Source organism: Thamnophis elegans, chromosome 2 (genome assembly GCF_009769535.1).
Source record: "Thamnophis elegans isolate rThaEle1 chromosome 2, rThaEle1.pri, whole genome shotgun sequence".
Lineage (NCBI taxonomy): Eukaryota > Metazoa > Chordata > Lepidosauria > Squamata > Colubridae > Thamnophis > Thamnophis elegans.
The window spans coordinates 149,236,411-149,249,386 of record NC_045542.1 but is presented as its reverse complement, the minus strand read 5'-3'; the positions used below and the strand labels follow the sequence as shown (position 1 = coordinate 149,249,386).

The following is a 12,976-nucleotide window of genomic DNA, read 5'->3' as shown; positions in this document are numbered from 1 at the left end:
TACCTTAAATTGAATCGGCTTGCTTTCAAAGCGCTATTTAAAGCGCCCTTCTTTCTCCGCGCTCGCTGTTGTCGCCCTGATGATGACGTCAGCGATGCGGTTTAATCGGGCATGGTTTAGTCGAGCGTGGTTTTGTCGTGCCACGTCCTGAAACAGTTTGTAGGTTCCCTTTATTTCTTGAAGAACACAGGGTTTTTTTTTCCCGGTGATGTCATGTGCCATTTTTCTGCTGGTAATAAAGAAACATTCTCACCATTCCAAGGACAGTTTGAACTTATTTCAGACTGTAGAAACATCTGCGCTCAGTTGGAAGTTGGTGCAGGAAATCACAGAGAACCACGGAATCATTTCAAAGAGGTGAGGAATGGAAAAAGTCTTTATAGATATTTTGGTTTTCTGATTCAGGAGAAGAGGAAACTGAAAGGTTTGCTTAGCGTATCGTACTGAACAAAGCTTCAAGAGTAGTGTGTGTGTGGGGTGTTTCTACCAGTTTGCTGAGAGGGCATTTTGCCTTCTCAATCCTACTTCTTGAACCACTGTTCAAGCGACAGGATTTTCTACAAAATTTATAGATGAGGAGTAAAAAATGTAGGTAGGTAGACAAGCCATGAATTCTTCCATTTATCCAGTTCTTCCCTGTAGCTTTTGAGTGAATGCCGCATTTAATATCACTAATGAAACCAAAAGATTTCTGCTTTCTAGAAAAAAACTAATTGTTGGATTCTTATTTCAGTTTTGAAATCATTGTTGTTTTTTTCTGCTCAGTGATTTCTAACACTCCAGACTTGGCTCTTTCTTAACTTTCTAAATATTTCTTAGATCTCTATCAATATGAAAATTGTTCTGTACTCAGCAACGTATGTTTTGTAAGACTTTGGTTAGCAAAATGTGTGAAACCAGTCAGCATGGTTAGAAAACTATCGGTTATAACTCGCCCAATTTTATTTCATTCAACAAAACTTGAATTCAACAAATCTTGAAACAGCTCACAAATAAATATGAACCTTGCTTTTTGAAGAAATCTAGCATTTCATACACGCTCCCAAGACCTTTTTCTGACATATATTTTAGAATCACTTCTGAGTGGTGTGATGGTTTAGTGGTGAAGAATCTTGTCTCCCATTCGGAAGGTTGAGAGTTCAATTCTAGGTAGCAGCAGATATTTCTCTCCTAGGTCCCTTACAAAAATGCTGTGAGCACCTCTGCTACCCCAAATTAAGGGATTACAGGATTGTAAAAAGGGAGCTTTAGTTTAGAATCAGTATCAATTCCCTAATAGTTGCATTTAGAGAAGAGACCAGGGGCTTTCTTTTATAGATATCAATGGGAAAGATCTAAATTCATCCCTAGAATTTTATTTTCCTTGTGTCCACAAAAGTTTTCAAATTACAGCAAATGTTGTACCTTATGATTCTTGATGAATGTATCTTGTCTTTTTATGTAAACTGAGAACATATGCACCAAAGACAAATTCCTTGGATGTCCAATCACACTTGGCCAATGAAGAATTCTATTCTATTCTATTCTATTCTATTCTATTCTATTCTATTCTATTCTATTCTAAAAGTTTCATTCATTAAAATGAAAATAATAGAGAAGATTGTGATTGTTCTTTTCTCTCTGATTATGAAAGATTTCTTTAATTACATTTTTATTAAATGGAAATCACATTAAATAGGCAGCCCAAAGGGCTCTATTTCTCAGAGAAACCAATTTAATTTAGTAGTGAAGGCACCAAACTAGAAGTCGGGAGGCTGTGAAAACTAATCTCACTTTAGGCTTTTAAGCCGGCTGGGTGAATTTGGCCCAGTCCCTCTGTCTCAGCCCAACCTAACTCAAAGGGTTGTTGTTGTGGGGAAAACAGGAGAGGTAAAGAGTATTAGGTGAGTTCACTGCCTCAAGTTATTTATAAAAATAATAAAGGCGCGTTTGGGGGAAATAAAATCTAAATAAACTAAACCTAATCTAAATAGATCAGGATGGGCAGAAAGCAATTGAATTTATTGGTAAATTAAACAACCTATGATCCAGGGGGGTCTTCTTTTACCAATATTATTTAAACTTGAGAACAATTTTTGGTTTTCTGTCAGATCCCTTTGACTTTCCTTATGGGAAACTGGCAGGATTTATTGGAAATGATGGTCATTGTTTATACCCTGGCCACGTCAGGGTGATTGTGTAACACCCTGGGAGCAGCCATGACTTTGTCAAATCTCAAAACAAATATTGGACACATTCTTTAAGCTAGCCCATTTGAAGTACCTTGATTCAAAATCTGTTGCTGTATGTTACAAGGTACTGTTACAGATAATTGAAGTTACAAACAGACAGGAGAGTTTTAGTATTATCTAGCTCTGAGATTTAGCTCTGAGTAGATTGGCTAAATTCCTTAATTTCTGGTTTTTAAAAAAATATTTAACAAATAACCCATCTCCAGCTTAAAGGGACTGTATGCTTTAAGCATCATGAGTTCTGTTTCATTGCAACAGCTGGATTTAATATTTATTTATTCTGCACATCTGTCTCTCCCTACTCTGCTGTAGATTAACTAGTTTTAAGGCAAGGATCAGACAGCTTGGATTAAGAACAACATCATATCCACCCTGATGTCTTAAATAATAGTTATCATTTGTCTTTTGAAAAACTGATTTTGTGAATCAACTTGTTTCAGATACTCCCAAGAATTTGGCACTATCTGCAATGCTACTCAGGAAAGGAAATGGATGGGTTTTTTATTTCATCTGCATTTTTGCTATTGCTGTTTCGGTTTCTGTTGCCTGTGACAAAGAACTAAGTAAGTATTCGTTTCTAATTTCCATCGTTAATGTACAGATTATCTTGATCTTGTTATTTCCCCCCAAAGTGGTTTTTTCTTTCTAGCTGAGATACCATGACTTGAATCTAGCTACGTCTCTTTAAAAAGTGTAATGCAATGTAGAGTAGAAAAAGATGGAGGGAAGAAAGGATGTAGAAAGGGGGAGGAGAGAGGGGGAAGAAAGTGTCGGATAAGGTATAAATATGGTGTATGGAGAGCAGAAGAGCCAATAACTGGCTTTTTTCCCCCTTTGGTAGTTGATGGTAAGATGAATTGATGTAATTACTTAATAATACAACATGATATTGACATGTGATTATATGCTATGAAGATGGAAAATAAAAAAAAATTTCTATGAAAAAAAAAGTGTAATGCAATGCAGTGGTTAAGTGGAGTCCTAGAAGGAAGGTGTGTGTATTTATTTTATTTATTTTTATTTATTCATTTGTTTTGTAAGGTTCCAGCCATTTCCCTGAGCCACTGAGATGCTAAAGGCAGTGATGGTGAACCTTTTTTGGCTCGCATGCCATAAGTGGGGGGAGCGGAGGAGAGGTCGTATACCTGGGGTATATGCATAATTTTGTATTTATTTATTTATTTATTTATTTATTTATTTATTTATTTATTTATTTATTTAGTCATGTTTCTGTAGTGTATATTGGAGGTGGTGACCTTTTGAAAGCTGTATGCAACAAGATTTCATTTTAATGAATGCCAATTAGTGTATATTCAAAGTGACAATAAAGTTATTCTAAGTCTCTAATCCTCAGTCTGGCAAGAGATTCTGTCTACAGGTGTGAAAAGAACTGGGCTTGGAACAATTGCCACATGTCTTTCTTGGTTTTGGGCCTGACAAAATGGCCTGTATTTTACTAAATAGTTCAAGAAATTAACAGGCAGGGCAAAAGATATTGTTCCTTTATTTTAAATCCTGGAATTGGAAGAATCGTAGTATAGGTGTTATTCTGTTTACTTTGAAGTCCTGCTTATAGCATTTTGATTAAGGTGACCAGATTTTCAGATTGGAAAAGAGGGACACCCTTGACCCGGGGGGGGGGGGTGTTGATTAAAAAAATTTTTTTTTGTCAAAAGGTCACCCCAGGACACTGAAACCAGCATAAATACGAATCTGTTGCCAAACAAAATTTTGATCACGTGACCATGAGGATGCTGCAACGGTCGCTAAGTGTGAAAAATGGTCGCAACGGTCGCTAAGTGTGAAAAATGGTCTCAACGGTCGCTAAGTGTGAAAAATGGTCATCAGTCACTTTTTTCAATGCCATTGTAACTTTGGTCACTAAATGTTTTCCCCCTCCTCGAGACTCCTCACTTCTTCCTTCATTCCTCTTGCTTATCTACCTTCACCTTATCTGTCTTCTGCTCTTTCCCTCTCTTCCTTCCTTCCTCCCTCCTTCCATCCTCTTCTTTCCTCACTCACTCCCTTCCTCCTTTTTTCTCTTCCTTCCTCCTTCCATTCTTTATACGATATAAAATTCAATGAGGGTGAAACACACCAAATCTGGCAAAGCTGCCTTGCACCAACCTGGCCTGCCCATAGAATAGCAGCCACTTTGAGACACATAAACCTGGTCTGAACATATTGCATCACAAAGATTTGCAAAGATCACATTTGCAAAAAGGAACATTTCTTGTAGTAAATACATTTTATAAACAATTTAAAAGTAAAAATCCCCCCAAAATAATAAAAAAGGTATTCTATAAATAAAAGAAATCCTTAAAAACCATTGTTAAGTATTACACCAGCAATAATTTATACTGTCACCATTTCAAACTATCATCAGAAATACGAATCCGTTGCCAAACATCAACATTTTGATCGCGTAACCATGAGGATGCCACAACGGTCGCTAAGTGTGAAAATGGTCGCTAAGTGTGAAAAATGGTCATCAGTCACTTTTTTCAATGCCATTGTATCTTCCTGATTATTAAAAGTGCAAATTCACTCAGTGTCAATCATGACTCCTGAGTCCATTTCAAAGTATTGTGCATAGAAATTTTAAAAATGGCTTGTTTCAATTTATTTTGGATAGAATCTTTTTTTAAATAGTCTAAGACAATTTAAAAAAAGAATCAACACAGAATACCTCTATTTTAAAAAATCATATGCACAATAAATAAAATATTATTTTAAAATACATTGAGCCTATACTCCTTACAGTAAATGACTCATCTGGAAACAAGCCAATAGCATTTTTTGTGCTTTCAAATTTACAGATGTTCCAAAATCAGCTTAAAGTCCAAATATTTAAAGACCACCCCCCTCAAAGCTATCTTACCAGAGCTTTAAATATCTTCTGGGGAGGCCCTGTAATCCCATTATAGAATACAAATTATTTAATAATAAATTTAAAAAGCTGGATACAAGATATGAAAACATTGCAAACTATTGTTCAAGATAATTTGAGAAAAGGGAATCATTCACCAAGAGTGCTAATAACTACTGCTAAGTTATATAGCAAATCAGATACTAAGGCCTAATGCCACAGAGAGGAGAGAAATTTGTAAGTTTTCAAGATTTCCTGCACTGCTTCAAACATATACCCTTAATACCAATGAATCCACAGCTATTATTTGATACAAGAAGATGGGTATGGAGAACGGAAAGAAATTTAAATTAATAAAAAAGATGCCACTGAAATCATCTGTTTTAAATTATAATCCCTCTTCCTGACAGTGGATCAATAAAAAAAGATTATGCCCAATTCAAACTGGAAAAATACATTTAGCTCAAAAAAATAAGATCGTCATGGTGATGAAAGAACATGGCAAGTATCCCTAGGAATTATTTGTCTCTCCAGGCAAATAAGGAAATACCTGTTGCTCTGGTCTTTAATGCAATTCTTGCTTAAGGCAGAGCCCTCCCCCGAAAAAATGCTTCTGCCGGGCTGCGAGAGCCACGTGGAAGTTGTCTGCACAGCTGAAAAAAGGACTGTTTGCTGGGCTGAGAGGAGGAGACAGCCCCCTGCCTTCTCCCCCTTTGGCTTTGCGGAGTTCACAGCCAGCACGGGCGGCAAGTCTGGATGGAACCACGTGGAAGTTCTCTGCACGACCGGCAGCCGCTTTTTACTCCCGAGTAAAATTTTTACTCGGGAGTAAGTAAAATTTACTCCCGAGTAAAATTTTTTACAAAACATGATTTATTTTACTCACCACCAGTAAGCGCAGCTGCAACCCCAACAAGAAAGACAAAATAAAATGGAGACTCGCCCATGCGTCCTCAGCTAAGGAGTCCAGCCAATCAGTGAGCTGGTTGGCCAGCTCACTGATTGGCTGGAGTCCAGCCAATCAACTCAGTGAGCGGCAGGCTGGGCTGGCTTAAATTTGTAGGTAGCATAGAACAGAACGATGAGCCAGCCCAGCAGCTGATGGACAAAAACTGCCAGCGCCAAAAAAAGCGTGCCTTTTAAAAAAGCGGGCGGGATGCGGGAAAATGCATCAAAAAGCGGGGGTGTCCCGCCAAAAGCATTATGTCTGGTCACCTTAATTTTGATTCAAGATTTTTAGTCATTTCCTGAACATAGGCAAGCTTAAAGTCAATGGGACAATGCAGACAAAGGAAATTACAGAAATAATAGCATAGGAGACACCCTAATGAGGCTAGTCACAATGTTTAATAGTACCAGTGGTGGGTTTCAAAATTTTTTAGAACCTCTTTTGTAGGTGTGGCCTGCTTTGTGGGAGTGGCCATGTGACAGGGTGGGAGTGGCTTGCCAGACATGTGACCAAGTGGGAGTGGCTTGGCAGTCATGTGACTGGGTGGGCATGGCCAAGTTGTAAAATGTGGTGAAACTCACTTAACAACGCGCTTGCTTAGCAACCAAAATGTTGGCTCAAAAACTCTGGCATTTGAAGCACGTAAGTCTTAAAGCTGTCAAGCTATAGGACCCTTGCACCCCTAACCCTTTAGGGAAAAAAACCCATGGGTGTTCAAACTTGACAGCTTTAAGGCTTGTGGACTTCAACTCCCAGAATTCCTCCAGTCATGTTGGCTCAGGAACTCTGGCATTGAAGTGTGCAAGTCTTAAAACTGTCAAGTTACAAGATCCTTGTACCCCTAACCCTTTAGAAAAAAAACCCATGAGTGTTCAAACTTGACAGCTTTAAGGCTTGTGGACTTCAACTCCCAGAATTCCTCCTCCAGTCATGTTGGCTCAGGAACTCTGGCATTTGAAACACGCAAGTCTTAAAGCTGTCAAGTTACAAGACCCTTGCACCCCTAACCCTTCAGGGAAAAAAAACCCAGGGGTGTTCAAACTTGACAGCTTTAACACTTGTTGACTTCAACTCCTAGAATTCCTCCTCTCACTTTTCATCTTGATGATGTGTGGACGGGCGGGGAGCAGGGAGCTGGAACCGGTTCTAAACGGCACTGTAGATTTGTGGAACATCTTCTATAGAAGAGGTTAGAACTGGCAGGAACCCACCCCTGAATAGTACTTACTGAGGTACAGGTACTTAACAAATTAATATAGGCATTGTGGTTTCCAGGCCAAAGGAGGTATAATTTTGGTCCAAACAGACTTGTGTGCCTGAAATGATTAAAAAATTATGAATTTCTTCTCTTAACAGGTGATCATGACTGTCCTCCCAAGCCCATAACTGTGGCGGAAGGTGAATCGGTGAAAATACCCCTCTCTGCTTCTGGAATAATTGCAAACGTCTGCATTTGGAATAACATTACATTGATCTGGGAAACTGCGTGCCATTTTTTTCACAGTGTTTGCCAACCACTTCTTCCTTATTTCAGAGAGGACATTTCCACAAAAGGAAAAACATTTGAACTAAAAAATGTTAGCTACAAAGCCAGTGGGCTTTACAGGCTTATAAATAGTTCTGAAAACTGTATAGTGTCAATGCAGATCTCTGTACTAAGTAAGTTTGTAAAGGTGTTATTTAGTGTGCAGATGCTGAGGTTGGGTCTGCTGGGGGAGAGGGGAACGCCATTGATCCAACTCCCATTTTTTTACAACTCCTGATTACCCAAAAATCATGGCACATAGTTGAGAAGTGGCAGTCTGATTGCTAATTCTTTTCCTGTTAAATGTTTTTTTTATTTATATAGTACTAAAATCCCTGTATCTGTTGGATTATTTGTAATTGTCAATTGGGCAAAACAGTGTGTTGTAAGGAAACAATTTTTGAATCAAGGCACCTTTCATAGAACTAACTTAAAGAATATGTCCAAAATCCAGAAACGATAAGTCCCCTGGGACTGAAATTGGGCAAAGCTGTGACTACTTCAAAGCTGTCATACCATCACTGCCCTAGTCATCTGCTGTATTGTGTTCATTATTTCTAATACTTCCTGCCAGCTTCCTACTAGGCAAATCAATGGGGAAGATGGTAGGAAGTCAAAAGTCGCTCTCATTGATTTTTTGATTGCCCATAGTCATTCCGTTTTGGGTTTTTTTAAGATAAACGCAATATATTTGAAACAGTCACCCAACAGGTCACAGGTTATCTACCGTTTAAAAATTTCCCTCAAAATATACAAGCAGTCCTCAAAACAGAATCGTAATGGAGCCTGTCCATTATAAGTCATGGCGGCGGTAAAGGGGTCACCCATGTGACTGGCCTGATTTTATGGCCTTTTTAGTGCCAGTCATTAAGCAAACAAATTGTTTGCGATGGACCAGTTTTGTGAAAATGATAATATTGCTTTACAGGCCTCTCTAAGCAGTTGACAGAGCCAGCCTATTGCCCTCAACAATCTGGGTCCTCATTTTACCCGCCTCGGAAAGATGGAAGGATGAGTCAACCTTCCTGAATCAACCAAAAGTTATAAAACATGCCCATGTGATTGTAGGATACTGCAAATGGTTATAAATGCAGGCTGGTTATTATGCTCCCAAAGTATAGCCATGTGACTGGGGATGGGGTATGTGTGGTCTTGGGGAGATCCATCATAACTAAGTTGATGGCTATTAAGTAGATATAATGGATTCGTCCAGGAACATCTGCAGATTATAGTTTAAAAGATGATGTCCACAACTGCGCAGTCTAATCTCTGATGGGTTTTTATGTGAACTGATGCACATTAAAAAATAGGCATAGCTTCATATACTTTTGTGACTGCCATCTTGAATTCCTTGATCATACCCTGAGGGCAGCCATGGATTCAGAAGACCAGAAGGTGCAAGATTGTGATACACTATTTTCGCTCTTTTTTCCCCCCTCATTCTCCTCCCTTGTTTCTTCCAGGCACAAGACCTACCACTTCCTCTCCTCTTTCCGGAACCTCCAGTATCCAATTGGCAAAATGGAGTAAGTAGAGGTGGGGGAAGCAAGAAAAGATACTTTCATTTTCTCTGAGTTCTGCCATCGATTCTTAAATAGGAGTGGAAAAATGGTTCTGTTTGCATTTTAATGCAGATTTAAGGAATTAGCACTTCCCAAATCTAAACATAGGGTGCCCAATTCCCATCATCTCAGGATAACATGGACCAATGTTGAGTTGGAAACAGGGCATTGAGTTAGACCAGTGTTGGCAACTCTGGAGGCTTTAAGATGGATGGGCTTCAATTCCCAGAACTGAAGACAGCCATCATGGCTACCTAAGGAATTCTGGGAGTTGAAGTCCAGCCATCTTAAAGCCACTAAGGTTGAGATACATTCCTTTAGCAAATTGTATAGGTAATTTCAACTGAATCAGAACATTTTCTGCAACTTTCTTTCATTACATTGTTTCCTTTATGGCGTATTATTACATTATACATTGTTTACTTTATTTATTTTTCCCACCATTTATTTCTTTACATATTGGTCATTGATGGGAAGGGTAAAATTCACCTTTGGCGTGTGCATTAAGATGCTCCCAGACTAAAATTCACTCCAGTTTTAAATAGGCAGAGGGTTTCAAATGAAAAAGCTGAGTCATCGTGGGAGGTTTTCAGAATCTTACATCAGGATATCCTGCATAATGTGACAGTGAATCATTCTGTCTGGCTTCCACTTGATGAACCAGAAGATGTTTTTTTTTCTGGTGGGAAAAATTAAAAGCCATGTTCACAGTTGGCTGAGTGAAGAACTCATGAAGAAGGATCACTTAGATTGTGCAGAGATGAATAGGTTGACAATGAAAATAAAGGATAAAGAGGAATCAGAGCCAAGGTGGCGCGGTGGTTAAATGCAGCACTGCAGGCTGACTGCTAGATCAGCAGTTCAGCGGTTCAAATCTCACCGGCTCAGGGTTGACTCAGCCTTCCATCCTTCCGAGGTGGGTAAAATGAGGACCCGGATTGTTGTTGGGGGCAATATGCTGACTCTGTAAACCGCTTAGAGAGGGCTGAAAGCCCTATGAAGCGGTATATAAGTCTACTGCTATTGCTATTATTATTGCTACTTCAAGACATGGGGAAGATTTTGTGATTAGCTAGAGAAAGCAAGCTAGAAAAGAAAGTAGGGAGAAGATAAAGTACCCAGAGAACACATTATTAAATGGAAAGGGGGGGGGAGAAGGGGAAAATGGGGAAAACAGAAAAGAAAATATTAAATATATAAGTATATATTCAAGAGCGAGATATAAAGGGAGGGGGAACGTAACTAGGGTACACTAGGAGAGGGAATAAGAAATGATACTAAATTATACTTGCGTTGGCGGAAATTCCATCTCAAGGCAACATAAACTGAGTTTTAAAATATTTGCCAATAATAACAGAAAAAGAAAGGGAGAGAGGAGGAGAGAATGAAAGGGAGACGGGGGAAAGAAGAGGTAGAGAGAGGAGGATGGAAGGGAGAGAAAGAGCAGGAGAGAGGTTAGGAAGGGGAAGAGCAGGAGTAGGAGAAAGGGAAGGGAGGAGGAAGGAAGGAAGTAGAGAGGGCAGGGAGGGAGAAAAGGAAAGGAAAACCAGGGGGAGTTACAAAAGGAGGAAGGGATGGTAAATAAAGCAACCCAAACTGTACTTTATGACTTATTAAATGAAATAATAAATGTATAAAAATGATAAACGTAAAGAAGAATAACAATTATGTGAATGTATACTTAAAATGGTATGTAAGAGAATAAAAACATAAAAAAATCTTTGAAAAAGAAAAGAAGGATCACTCATTTTATTCATTCTCAAACATCCAGCTGTTGGATGATTATCTGAGAAAAGCTCCACACAGTCTTTTTTGAGTGATGTGGCATCTCAGTGTATCAAATAATTGAATGGTGGATTAATCTACCTACCTTCTTCTTTCCACTTACAGATGGTGTGGTGTGGCTCTGCTCTCTAGCAACAATTCCAATATTAGCAAGTTTCAATTATCTATGAATGCACTGAAGACACCGCTTGCTGGCCTTGACGGACTTTCCTATGCATCTTATTCTATTTTTAAGTTATTTTCTTACTGTGCAATATAGACTGTTCATAGAGCTGAGGTGGTGCAGTGCAGTGGTGGGTTGTAGGCGGTACGACCTTGGTAAGCTACAATGTGATTTCTTTGGTAGGTACTATTGCTTGCTCAATAAATTATGGATGAAATAAATCAACAGTACTGAATCTTTCATCTGATGTGGAGAAGGACAGGATGCATAAAATTGAAGTCCAATCTATGATAATGGGTTTAAACAATGGCAAATAATAAGCAGGTTCACCTAACTCAAAAAACCACAGGTTGCTTCACCATGTTTCATTAAATAAACCACAACTGGCTAGATTCATAAGGAAGTACCAAGCTGAACCCTGACAGTGAATTAAACCAGGAAAATTTTCTGGCTTAGACCAGAATGCATAACTTTGGATCCCAGAGCTGCCTTTGCACCCATCACAAAATCCTGAGGGTCACCTCCAGTGACCACCAAACATTTTCAGAGTATGGCCCCCATACCTCATTTAAAAGGCCAGTTGCAAGATTCAGACTCCCAAAACCTGAATACTGGCTTTACTCACTCATCATTCAGACACATTCTGGCATACTAATCTTGCTTCGTGTATTATGTAAATCCAGCTAATTGTAGTTTATGCCTTCAACCATATTTAAGCCAGCCACGGCTTAGCCCTTTGTGTTAAATACAACAAATCCTGTAGCACCTTATAACCAAACTCTTTATTCGAAGCATTTATGGGCTAGAGCAGGGGTTAGCAACCTGCGGCTCTGGAGCCACATGTGGCTCTTTCATCCCTCTGCTGCAGCTCCCTGTCACTGGTCAGCTCCACAATTGATAGGGCTTTCAGTTAGGGCAGGTAGAGGAAAAAGGACGCCGCGCTAGGAGGAGACTCTGGTGGGGGAACCGGACTTCCAGTTGGCTCCATAATTGAACAGGAGGCTTCCAGTTAGGACCTTTGTGGCTCTTTGAGTGTTTAAGGTTGCTGACCCCTGGGCTTGAGTTACCTTAGCTTGCTCTAGGTAGACAATGAAGATGTGAGTATGGCTGGACATGTTTGGTTTACAGTCTCTGATAGAAGACCAGCAATGATTTTCAGGAGACATGAAGTGTCAGGCCTACAGAGATACTCACTAGGGACATCGACTGCTAGAAAAGCTGTGAGGTCTTCAATAAAGGAGAATATTTCTATGAATATTTGTAGCTCAGGTTGGTGCTCCCTGAATTTGGTATTTTCTTGCAACATTTCATGACCCAACTAGGTAACATCATCAGTGCCGGTAGGGAGTAGGATTTGCTTTCACTGGCACTGATGTCACCTAGTTTGGGTAATGAAATATCTGCAAGAAAACAAGCTCAGAGAGCACCAAGGAACCCACTTCAGGGGAGATGTTCAAGGAAAAAGAAAATCAAACCACTGTAGATGCTTTCAGGATTGCCTCTTGTAGAACTTAAATTGGATCAAGCTTGTTCTCCAGGGATACCTCCAACTTCCTGGTCCAACCATCTCCAGCCAAAGGCTCTCCAAAATACATTGCAATTCAATCCCATCATTCCAGCAAACATGGAATGCTTTGAATTGCTAAAAGTCTGTATATATTCTCAGTCATCCAGATCATGGTTGTCCCAAAGGTGCTTTTTCAGGAGGCAACTGGACTTTCTGGGGTGTTTTTTTCTTTTGAAGATGGTTCACTTCTCATCCAAGAAGCTTATTCAGTTCTGACAGGATGGTGGGGGAAAGGAAGGATTTATGCTCCTTGCAGACAGCTGGTCATTTGCATCCTTTTAGAGGGTCGTTGAAGCACTTGGAGGTTTATCTGTGTCCTCAAAGT

General features: G+C 39.4%; 1 long non-coding RNA gene across 1 annotated transcript; it reads left to right on the top strand.

Annotated features, from left to right (window-relative positions):
- The first annotated feature begins 246 nt into the window (after nt 1-246).
- On the top strand, nt 247-11,650 carry LOC116502870. The gene is made up of 4 exons (XR_004254611.1): nt 247-357; nt 2,672-2,794; nt 7,406-9,100; nt 11,027-11,650. It is a non-coding gene; the product is annotated as an uncharacterized LOC116502870 (long non-coding RNA).
- The last annotated feature ends 1,326 nt before the right edge of the window (nt 11,651-12,976 follow it).